Genomic DNA, 12,963 nt, shown 5'->3' on the forward strand with positions numbered 1-12,963 from the left:
ATGAGAGTTTATATGAACGAAAATTATAGGATTGCTGTAAAAAGTTTTAATATGCTACTAAAAGTGTGTGTCGAAAACGACCTCTCTAAGTAAAAAGAACCACAAGTAGCAAAGTTTTTGGTGAATTCATTTAGAAGCAGACTCTGAAACAGCGTCCAAAGAATGGTATGGTTTGTTGGTTGGAAACTTGAAAATTACATATATGAGCTCAAAAATTTGTTAAAGAACAAATTCAGTTTTTTTTTTTCAACCAAGACATGTATTTTCTGTTAAACGGGCTAATAGGAGGGAATCTAAAATAGGAGGGAATCCAAACAAACTCGCTTAAAAACAGTGCTTCAAAATAATAATTTGGCAAGCACTCCGAGTGTATTTCCGCCACGAAAAGCTTCCCAGCCTTGCAGATGTCGTTCGGAGTCGTCGTAAAGTCCCGGTTTTCGCATTGCGTTTATTTATTACTTACAAAGAAAAGCCCCTGCTAGAGCCTCGGCTGCCAAATAAACAGGATTCGCCATTAGTAGGTGAGGTTGACAATTGGGTTGGAGAAGCTATAAATTGCGCTAGCAACCCCTTAAATCAATTTGGTATTTTAGTCGCCTCTGACGACAGGTATACCTGCCGCGGGTGTATTCTAAGCCCCCTTACCCGCTGGGGGGAAAAGTCCCTATTCTATGTAGGTTAAAGTTATTCTTTGTGAATTATTTATTTCGCTCACCAACCTAACCTAAACCTTTTTAACTTATCTAGTACAAGTGGAAACACAATCGTTTGGCAGGTTAATGGTGGAAATTCCTTTTACTATATTTTCTTTTTATTAAGGATCTACTGGCTGAAAAAGTAGGGGCCCTTCAGCCCTTTGGAACAGCATATTGTTTTAGAAGGTTGAAATTAAGCCTCGTGGATAATGGAGTAAATTTTGGGTTCATTTTGGACCTATTTGGGAAAATGTTCGGACCATTTGTTTGTGGAATCATACGTGAGCCATTTCGGGGCTATTTCAAGATGGTTTTCGGAATAAATTCGGGAATATTTGAGCTAGTTCGAAATTTTATTGGGTTTGTTTAGGGTTCTGTTTAGATTACTTCAGGACTATTTAGGGATCGTTTTGGGACTATCTTAGGAGCTTTTTACTGCGCTATTTCAAGAATTTTTTCATCTTTTATGGACTACTTAGGGATTAAGAATGAAATCTTCTTAGAACTGTTTCAAAACAGATACCATTTCTGACTATTTCGGGACTATCTCCATACCGCCGGATCATTTCGAGAAAGTTTTCGGAACTAAATCTAGATCACTAATGGATCCATTCCAAAAAAATTTATTTCAGTAGAATATTTGGTTCCAGCGTTTCGAAAAATTCAATATATCCTTCCTTCATTGGATCATTATGGGTTTATCTTCGCACCATTTCGCGATTGTTTGCACTACAACTTTTTCGGGACTTTTGTAAAACTATTTTCTGTACGGTCTCGGAGCTGTTTTCAGGATAATAGCGGGGATATATCGCAATAATTTTTTTTCGTGCGGACTGGGCTGCCGGTATAGTCTAGTTTTTTTTATAATATCTTAAGCCTACGAAACCTTACTAGTAACCTTTTACCAGAAATCAATATCGAGCCTCACGCTTCTCCACAATGAAATCAATTATTCAATTATTAATTATATTATAATAATTGAATATTCAAACATAAGAATTGAATATTTAAATTGAACTGAATATTGAATTCTTAAATAATAAGTATAAATTGAACACACCGTTAAACAAACAAACATAAATATGTAAAACTGAGCCCGCGTTTACAAAGCTTCTCATTTGCAACGAAAAGGAACTTTACAAAAACAAATCTACATAACACACAAATTAATATAGAGACAGAATTTCTCAATTGTTTTGTTAGTGTAGAAATGAGATAAACTGAATTAAGCGAGGAAACAAATACAAGCAGGATAGCCTAGTGGTTAAGGCAACTGCATTTTCACCGTGCGATTCGCGGTTCGAATCTCGGTGAAACCTTTGATAACATGACGAAATTGCCTGATGATGATTACATGGCGGTTTTCGAACTGGTACCATCGCAATATGCCAGTAAATGTTTCTTTCTTTCCTTTCAGTTACTCTTAGAAAAACATAATAATTGAATATTCAATTATTATAAGCCGGTGTTAAGCTCATGAATTCTTAAATAATAAGTGTAAATTGAACACACCATTGAAAAAAAGAAACATAAATATGTAAATCAAAATTTAAATTTTTTTTTGTGAAAACGCTAACAAAATTTATTTTTGCCGTACAGTTTATTATGCAAAAAGATTTAAAGACAACTTCGTGAGCCATTTTGCTATTTTTGTTCCGTAGAGTTTTTTATATCTTCGCACGGTCTGAACTAACTTTAAATACAAAGTCATAGCACATCAATATGTCTTTGTTTATTTTAATCAGCCTTTTGCAGTCAATTCGAACAAACTTTTTCAAAAAAAACAAAATAAAAAAAAAAATCCGAAGCGCGTATCGTGTTTTATGATCTATGATCGAAATAGATTTTTTAAATTCCAATAGCTTTAAAATGGTGATTCGGATTGGTGACATATTCGGTCTTAGTTCCACAACTTATTATCATTTAAATAAATAAAGTAACCGATACATATTTATGAATTGAACACGGGCCCAGATTTAATACACTTTTTTAAAGTTTTTTTTCCTTTTTTTTTAATTTCTGTGAAAAAGAAGGTATCCCAGGAATCGGACATAAGTTCTATCAATGTTAGTACCTTTTTCTATTATTACGAAAGCCTTTTTATACCCGGTTTCTTCGTAATTTTGAATTTCCGTCACATTGTAGTGTGTTTCAAGCAGATGTCCTCCTCGCGATTTGGCAAGCCTGTAAACCACTCGCGTTTCGAAAAATAACAGACAAGGCCTGTCTATCTTTTCTGACATCCAAGCAGCAATAACAGCACAAGCACAAAGTTGGGGGGCGCTCAAAGTTAGTAGAGACGTGCAACCGACTTTTAGTGGCGTTAACAGAAACTCTAGTAATATCTGTTATCTGGTTCCCGAGTCATAGTGGTTTTGAAGGAAACGAGATGACAGATGAACTGATACGTGCGACATATCGACCTATCCTAGTAGAAACGTCGTAACTTTAAAATTTTGTTAACAAGAACTTATCTCAGACATTCTGTTAATATAGCGGCATCTCTGCGAAGTCATAAATAAAGTGGTATCTCAGGAAACCGGTTAAAAAAGTTGTAATTGAAAAAATAATTTTTTGTCACAAAAGCTATGGATTTAACTTATTTTATTTACTTCTCACAATTCGCAAAAGACATAAGACAGCAAATCACATATATGTAATACTCCTATATTGCTACAAAAGGCTAGGTACATTCCCAAACATCAGAGTGCCGATATATTGCTGTTTAAACGTTTTTGTTTTTGTATTCAATAATCGAATGTACCTAAATTTAAATTTGTTCTTGTCACACTTATGCTGCTACAATCACAAAAATTTTATAGGATGTCTTGTTTTGATTTCGAATTCAAAACACATTGCGAGCATTTTCTATTAGCAGGAGCATTACATATATGGCAAGTCATAATATATATACATACTTCCTTTATGGTATAGTCTAGCATCTTAAGTCGTTTCTATTAGGATAGAAAATACGATACGAAACTGAAATGACCGGTATAGCTAATTTTGAATCTAATTTGAAATATTTTTTCCCCAGATTTTTTTGCTTAAATATAATTATATTCTATTTAGTAAATTCATATAAAACGACACTACCCTAATATGGTATCGTATAATATGACGTGTTATCGCATAACAAAACCATCACTCGTTGACGTATTCAGCCACAACAGGCGACAATATCTGCCACACCACAAACATGTTTGAGTTGAGTGTGGGCGTGTGTAATTGATGCTGCTAATACCCAACAAACATTGAAGTTAGATATTGGTTACAAAAATAACTAGCCGTTAAATCTTCAAGTTACCGGACGAGTCGGGAAACCCTGGAGAAACAACGTTCTTTAATGAAATGGGACATAGTTTTCCTCGAAAACTCCAATATAAATCTCTAATGAGATTGGTTGCCGGTGCGTATACGTTAAATTTTTTTCTATTCATCTACATAAAAATACGCCATACGCAAATTTTTCAACTCCTTTTTTGTGCGTTTGACCAAATTGGATGAAATACGCAGCAATTTGTAGGAAATATAATTCTTCAGTGCATAGATGGTATTTTCGGTATTTAGGGGACGTAGCATCTGATATATATACAAACATATGAGAAACCAAATATCTCAAATATCTCTAAGAGTATTAATACCAGGCAAATGATGCTTGGCAGGCAGATGCCCAATATCGATATTAAGGCAGTGGAGAAAAGTGAAAAGAAAGAGGGTGTAGCATCTCCAATTTAATTTTGATTTCCATATCTCATATCTCCTGCAGCGATTAATTCATATTCCTAAAACATGGCATAGCTGTCAAAGTTTTTACGAAAATTGGGGTAGATTAAAAATAGGGGTCGATTGAAAATAGGGATGTGATATCTATCATAGAAAATCAAAATTTCATATTTGTGTATCCGTAACCACGAAATCTGTATCACGGGTACTCGCTGTATAATGCAAGCATTGCAAAAGAAAGTTTACTTCCCATGCTCTCCATGAGAAATTCCCATAGAATTTTCTTTGCCATATAAAGGTTTTTTAGCAGGTTCAAACTCCCGTCTAGAAATTCCCATACAAGGTTTAATTTTTGATTTCCTTGTTTTTGCTATTGATATTAGAGAAAAACAAGTGTGTCTAAGTTCGGGTGAAACCGAACATTATATACTCAGCGTGAGTTTCAATTGTACGGTTCATTTCAGATAGATAACTTTTTCGAATTTTGTTACAAGGGATTTTTTTTTGAGACTTTATAAATGTTGTGTAATGCTAGGGACGTGGCACCGCCCATTAAAAAATTTATTTCTCCCAATTTCCTCTTACAAAAAAACTTTGTTAGTGAAATATCATTGATACAAAACAATTTTTCGCTAAGACATAGCTTATTATTCCAGTCTACGAACTTTTAAACATCCTTTATATTTAAAAGTGGGGGTGGAATTTAACCGATCTCGTCCATTTTTACTAGAAATATTTCCTGCTATAAGGAATATATATAAAAAAAAATAAATGTAAGGCGCGATAACCTCCGAAGAGATCTAAGGTCGAGCTTCTCTTCCAATTTGCGTCGTGCTCGTCTTGATTTTCCCTACAAATTGGCCGGACGGGACCTACATGTTTTATGCCGACTCCGAACGGCATCTGCAAGGCAGATGAGTTTTCACTGAGAGCTTTTCATGGCAGAAATACACCCGGAGCGCTTGCCAAACACTGCCGAGGGGCGACCCCGCTTAGAAAAATTTTCTTCTAATTGAAAAACTTTATTTCTAAAATTTTGATGTTGCTTTGCCCGGGAGTTGAACCCAAGGCATACGGTGTGATAGGCGGAGCACGCTACCATCACACCACGGTGTCCGCCAAGGAATATATATATATATATATATATATATATCGTGAAACATAGAACAATTTTTGACCAAAAAGGGGGGCGGTTCCACACCAATTTTAAAAAAATTTGAATTTTTTTCTTTTTCTTGTTATAATTTCACTTGGGAAATAAAAGACCATTGATTTAAAGCTCTTTTTCTGCAAAGATATAGCTTATTTTATTCATCCAAACTTTTATATTAAAGTGGGCGCGGTTCTTAACCGATTTCGTAAATTTTTTTGGGAATCATTCTTTATACTAAAGGCAACCTCTGTTCAATTTTGTTATGATAGGTTTTACGGGGTTTGATTTATGATTAATAATATTTGTAAAATTGATCTTGTTAAAACTGGGCGGTGCCACGCCCATTTTCAAAAAGTTTTTCAAATTTTTATCAAGTGTCTCGATATCAGTCCAACAATCAAATTTAATTTTTTTCGATACTGATGATTTTGACATATGCAAGTCTATATCTATCACGATTCTTTTATGCCTGTACAACCAACCGTTATCCAAACCAAGTTAATATACTTTGTGTTCAAAGCACGCTGAGTATAATTACAAAGTTTACAATCGGCGATGGTTACTAGCTTCTCGGGAGCCTTATCTACGAAATTGGATTGGTCGGAATTTCGGCCCCAGGCGATACTAGTTTAGTAAAAAAGAGTTACATACATACAAATGTACAAGTGAAGCTAATATGCTAATATGCTGATATCGCTCTATAGTTTATCCGTCAAAAATCACACTAGTGATCTTACGTACCAACCTAAATTTCTCTAGCGTAGTTAGCAGTGTTTGCTGGGTAAATAGCTTTTAGCACAACCAGCGAACTGGCCGATATTTTGCTGATTTTGTTCGTGGTTGCCTATTTGTCGAACACTGCCATCTTGTTTCAACTAACCTCATTTTTCACCCCATCTTTGCACATTTGCTTTATGTGGCACACAATTTTAGCGTTCTCTATTTTGCCATTTATTTTATCAGCAAATTTTCAATACTACAGCACGTTGATGTGTGAAATAGAAGTTTGGGATTTTTAAATTTGGTTGAACTTCAATGAGATCAGCTTTTCAGAAATAAATGAATAGAAAACCTTCACGACCCAGACTCGAGTAAGAAAAGTCTCTGTTTCCTCTCTGCTTACATAGAAAGTGAAATAAATATATGCAGACTCTTCTGACCCTACTTTTGAGTACCGTATCTTCCTTTCAGTGGACGCTGTATCCCGCATAGCTTCTAAGTTCTGAGCCGGTGCTAAACTTCCTGCATAAAATATAAGTTGCGTGTAATATTCCATTCTAGGGCACTACGAAGGTCGTGGAGATGGTAAATATACGCACAGTCTAGTGTAAACTGTGTAGATCATGTTCTGGAGAAATAAGATGACATCCAGTAGCAGTTCTGAGCTTGATTTTGGAAAGGCCCGCACTTTCCTCGAGTGTGTTTCTTTTAAGCGCGGCGACCATATCGAAAACGCCCAGCGCACAATTGGCCGACCAAGTGATTTATAGGTAACTTTGAGCGGTTCTTGGTCTTTGCACCAAGTGCTACTAGCTAGTGAGTTGTTACGGCTCTGAACTCTAGGTACGATTGCGACTTCCTGCTTTCCAAAATGTAGATCATTGTCGAACGTCTTACATGTCGCGCGCATTACATCCAAGGAGATTTAGGCCGAACTTCTCTTTCAATTGAAGTCGTGCTCCTCTTAACTTTCCCTACAAAATGGCGAGACAGGACCTGCCGACTCCGAATACCATTTGCAAGGCAGATTAATCTTCACTGAGAAGCTTTTCTTGGCAGAAATATGTGCACTCGGAGTGCTTGCAAAAGCACTTCCAAGGGGCGACCCCGATTAGGAAAACTTTCTGATTGAAAATACTTTTTCTAACTGTGCCCGGGAGATGAACCCAGGACCGTCGGTGTGGTAGGCTGAGCACGCTACCACCGCTCCACGGCGTCCGCCGTCTTACTTACTTAATTTTGACGGTTAGGGCCGTCCAACAAGGTGTGCAGGTTGCTTCGACGTTGTGCTAACTGGCGCCAATTGGAAGTACCAAGGAAGTTTAAGCGGCCGCCCTCTTCCTCCGCTTCCATATGCGGGCTCCGAAAGGAAAACCTTCTTGGCCGGTGTATCATATTTGATTATTTTATATGTCTAGCCTGCGTAGCCGCTGTTTTTAGATTTGCTGGGCTACACTGATGTCTACATAAAGCTCGTACAACTCATCCGTCGAAAAACTTGTCTCTCGAACACTACCAGAGCTACTGCATCAGATGTTGTCAGTGTCACTCACAACGTGTGCAAGTATTTCCTTGCTTTCTTTCTTCTACATTCGTCTAGATTATACCCGTATCACTCCCTGGAACATTCCTCAGATATATCGACGTCGCCTGGAATTGGTTTATGAAGTAATCACATCTATGCAGAGAATCATATGGCTATTACTGCATCTACATATGTATGAGTTGCTTCTTAAAGTTTGATGTTATTAAAAAACAAAGCTTACATAGTTGCTATTTTCCATCCCGTCAATTTCCATTGTTGTTGTGCACAGATTAGAGAGTTGGACGTCGCTTTTCGCGTTTTTACTTTCCTTTTTTATTTTCTTGCCATTATTGGTCTTGTTGTTGCCCATTTAACTTTCATTGTTGTCTCATTATTATGTTTTAGTGCTATGTAGCGGTAATGATCCCACATAAAATCAAAGTCAGAAAAGATTTTGAAATGTAATGCCATAATAAGCTTTCGAATTATTATCCTCAATATGCAAAGCAATAATAATAATACACATAATACAATACGCATAAGAGAGGAATAAGAGTAACATAAAGGATTACGATGGCAACAATATTAAACGGCATTTTGATAAGGAGCTTACAGGGGATAGCACGATGGCGACAGTAAGTTGGTTTGCGCTTCATTTGAGATGCAAGGGGAGATAGACTTTTGTCTTCCAAATCGAGAGAATAAAATGGAGCATTCTCATCTACCTTTGGCGAATCCTGTTTATTTAGCAGTCAAGTTTCTGGTGACCCAAAGTGCCTCACGGATGGGAAGGGTTGTATGACCTATCAATTGGGGATGGCACAGTGCAACTTAGGACCACAAGGGGAGGTTCACGTGGTGCACGAATAACATGTGCTTATTGGACGGTGACATTGGAATCGGCCGACCATCTGAAGATGCCAAGAAAAGCGCATGGTCACGAACATTAGCTAGGTGGGAAGAATCGAAGAAAAGGGGCTGGACCTTCATGTTTTTTAGGAATATACTAGAATGGTACAAGCGGAAGCACGGGGAACACAAATACGACTTCAAGCAGATATTGAGCGGGCACGGTGGTTTCAAGGAGTATCTGCACAAGCGTAGGATAGAGGAGGTTCCGTTCTGTCCACACTATTCCACCGAATTGGAAAACGCAGAACACGTAATGTTCCATTTCCCTCGTTTTCATTGCTAAATACTCTACATAGAATTTTTGGAGAGGAGCTTCTATTAGGAATTTAGTTCCCCTAATGTGCAGAGACATACAATGTTGGCCTGCGGTGAGTAAAATGGCGTTTCTAGTGATGGTGCGATTGATGCATGCTGAAAGGGAGCGCAGAGAAGCAGTGGTGACTAAATCGAGTACACCAAGGCTACAAGAGCAATAATGGTATGCAGATGTTATTATGTATGTAAGTGTATGCACGATTCCCCTACTTGTGGGCTTAATATACAACCAAACTTATGAGGCAACGTCAAGGCCCACAAAACAAGGGATAAGAAATGAAAAGAAGAGAAAACAAAAGAAAAGACTATATTAACTTTGGTAACATAACGGTTGGTTGTACAGGATTAAAGGAATCGAGATAGATATAGACTTCCATGTATCAAAATCATCAGTATCGACAAAAAATTTGATTAAGCCATGTCCGTACGTCCGTCTGTCCGTCCGTTACCACGATAACTTGAGCAAGTATTGAGATACCTTCACGAAACGGCTTATCTAGATCCAGAATATATTGGTATTGAAAATGAGTGAAATAGGATTATAACCACGCCTACTTTTTATATATATAACATTTTAGAAAACACAAAAAACCTGATTATTTAGTAAATAATATCCTAGAATGTTGAAATTCGATTTGTGAACTGATATTGAGACTCTTGATAAAAATTTGGAAAGATTTTTGAAAATGGGAGTGACACCGCCCACTTGTGATGAAATCAATTTTACAAATATTATCAATCATAAATCAAAAACCGTCAACCTATCTTAACAAAATTCAGCAGGGATTGCTTCGAAGAAAAATTAACGGAATCGGTTAAGGACCACACCCACTTTTATAAAAAAGTATTTAAAAGGGCTCGTGAACGACTAAAATAAGCTATATCTTTGCAAAAAAGAACTGTATATCAATTATATTTTTTCCCCAAGTGTAATTAAAACAAGAAATAGGCAAAAATTCATATTTTTGAAAATGGGCGTGGCACCGCCCCTTTTACGACTAAGTAATTTTCTATGTATCGGGAACCATACATCGAAGAAAAATTAACATATCGTAATAAAATTTGGTACACATATTTTTCTTATAGCAGGAAACGAGCCGGACTCGTGCGCATCTTGCGCAACCAATATAAAAGTATCTTATCAAATATCAACAAAAATCAGCTGTTCTATCAATCAATTAAAACTTAGAGCTTGCGATGCCATCTAGCGTATGACAGCAACTGCCAGTAATGCAGTGCAAATATTCACAATAGTGCCATAGTACAAATAGATTTCTTTGTTTGCTCACAATCGTTTATTTTTAACAAATTATTTTAATAAAATAAGCTAAACAAAAGCTGTACGACCAAAATTGCCCAAAGCTCGCTAATAGCCCGAATCTCCACCTTTACAACCAAAACTTTATTTATAGATTTGGATTCCAAATAAGAGCGAAAAAGAAACCAGTATATAAAAACAGCAATTAGAAATAATATATATGATAATTCTAGCAAAAATCGACGGGATCGGTTAAAGGCCACGTCTATTTTTATATAAAAGAAGTTTAAAAGGATCTTGAGCTAGAATACTAAGCTATATCTTAGCGAAAAACAGTAATGTATCAATGATATTTTACTTACCAAGTTTTATTGTAAAAGGAAATTGGAAGATTTTTTTTTTAATGGGCGGTGCCACGTGTTATGTAGAAAAGTAATTTATTTGAACTCGGCAATTGAGTTTGATGCTGAGTATATAATGTTCGGCTACACCCGAACTTAGACAGCCTTATTGTTGAATTTAACTTTATCCTATGGACCATTAAGTTTTCAAACAACGAAACACCCTAATCCTTATAATTGAGCAGCATTCACAACAGCTTTACTATTTATTTGTTATCAGTGTTTGCCATCAAACACTCAGTAAAAACTCACACTTGCACTCTACATACACATAAACAATCTACTAAATTCTGACCCCAATTACAATGAGAGCTACATTCCAGTACTATTTCTGCATCCTTCAAAACGACAGTCAACACTTACTTGTAATGGTAAATATATGCCGATATCACAGCAAAGTATTGTATTTCATTACAAATATTCATGCCATTTTGTCTGTTAGCTGAAATCAAGTCAAATTTTTGATGCTGTTGCTGTCTCTTCTCTTGTTGTTGTTGCTGTTGCTCCAAAAATTGTATTGTGTTAATTTTGACATGCTGATAAATTCAAACCCACACCCAACACTTTCTTGTTGCTATGATTTGCCTTATTGTGGCTTTGTTTTGGCTTTTCTCTTCGGCATATTAAACTGTATCAAAGTACTCGTTTGATTTTCCGGACATTGAACTATTTGGGGGAAAAATACTCACCACTTGTGAGGTAGTAATGACATTTTCCACTACCATCTATATCACATAATCATCGTTGGGTTAACTGCCGCCGATTCGTAATACCGAGGTCTTCCCCCACGTTTTCATTCCAACTCTGTAGACGTCACCCCGCTCCTAAGCGCCTAAATATATGCGAAAATCTGATCGGCGGCTACATATAGTGCAGGTATATTGTTATCGCCGAGTCATGGGTTTCTAATTGGTTTTTTCGGTCTGCTATCGACAGTTTCTAAATATGTTATTAATTTTATATTAAAGTTTAAGCGGTAGCTGTTGCATAACAAACTGATAACACATTCATAACACGCTGCTTACAAATTAATAACACTCCGATAAGAAATCTTTAACTTTTGGATATCACATCCATAGCTTTTTGACAACAAATTGATCACTTTTCAAAAGAAATTGATAACTTTGTGATAAAATGTCTCCCCAAATAATCAATAACTTTTCGATAAGATGTTGATAACGTTTTCACAACAAGTCTATAACTTTTCGATAGTAAATTCATAACTCCTTTATAACATATCGATAACTTTTCGATTAATAATCGCTAGTTTTTCGATAATAAATCGATACATTTTATTGATAACCTTTGCTAACGATAGCACATTTATAACACTTTGATACAAAATCGATAACTCGTCTAAACTTCGTCGATAACATACCCATTTTCATTGACAACCTCTGTAAGCGTATGGAAATTTATAACACTTGGATAAAATATCGATAACTCCTCGAAAAGAAATAGATGACACGCACATAAACCGTCGATAAGTCTTCGATAACAAACCATTACAACTTCGATAGTAAATTTATAACACGCCTCACCTTGCCTTAATTTGCATTCGGATTTCTCTCATATCAAATCTACGACGTACATTGCTCCCACATTTAGCTGCAGTATAGTAACAATTACAATTATGCTTACATTCCGTATTCCGCCATACATCAAAAATTCATCCGCCTTAGCAGACACCGACAGGAATTGGTATACCGCTGTTTAGCAATGAGAAGAAGTGCTCCCACTATAGCTTGGGCATGCTCTGTAGGTATATATTTCAGGCATTATTCTTCTTATCCACCATCTGAAGTTTGCTATAAGGCTGTCGCGCCATTGCAACACCTTTACGGGGCCACTAACAGTCATTAAGAAATCGGCTCGATGACTACTAAGTGAGTGTGAGAGTCCAAGCTCTTTCATGTGCCAGCCGGTCTAAGTGTATCCTCCTACTTTGCTAGGGACAGCCCTTGTAAACTAATCTAACCCTACTTTGATTTGGTTATATACCGAAAAGCGAACATCCCAAATACTCGTGCTCGTTTGGACACGGACACGGCAGACCTGTTCCATAAAGCACTCAGAAACATACGCCGCATTATCGCGAAGAACGCAATAAAATGTTAAAGCAAATGTGGTTCAAAGTTTTTCTATTGGTCGGTACTGATTTGCTTTGTGCTATGTTTTAACTTCTTTTTTACAGTTAGTGTGGCAAGTTTGTTGCTTTATTTATTCATTCCACACAAAACATAGAGGGTGTTTTTGGT

General features: G+C 36.5%; 2 protein-coding genes across 3 annotated transcripts in view; one reads left to right on the forward strand and one right to left on the reverse strand.

Annotated features, from left to right (window-relative positions):
• Window positions 1–12,963, forward strand: part of LOC137250742 (uncharacterized) — a 239,011-nt gene that overhangs the window by 156,068 nt on the left and 69,980 nt on the right. The window lies entirely within an intron of this gene.
• Syt12 (Synaptotagmin 12) overlaps window positions 1–12,963 on the reverse strand; it is a 50,541-nt gene that overhangs the window by 37,151 nt on the left and 427 nt on the right. The window lies entirely within an intron of this gene.

The sequence above is a fragment of the Eurosta solidaginis genome, chromosome 4, assembly GCF_040869045.1.
Source record: "Eurosta solidaginis isolate ZX-2024a chromosome 4, ASM4086904v1, whole genome shotgun sequence".
NCBI lineage: Eukaryota > Metazoa > Arthropoda > Insecta > Diptera > Tephritidae > Eurosta > Eurosta solidaginis.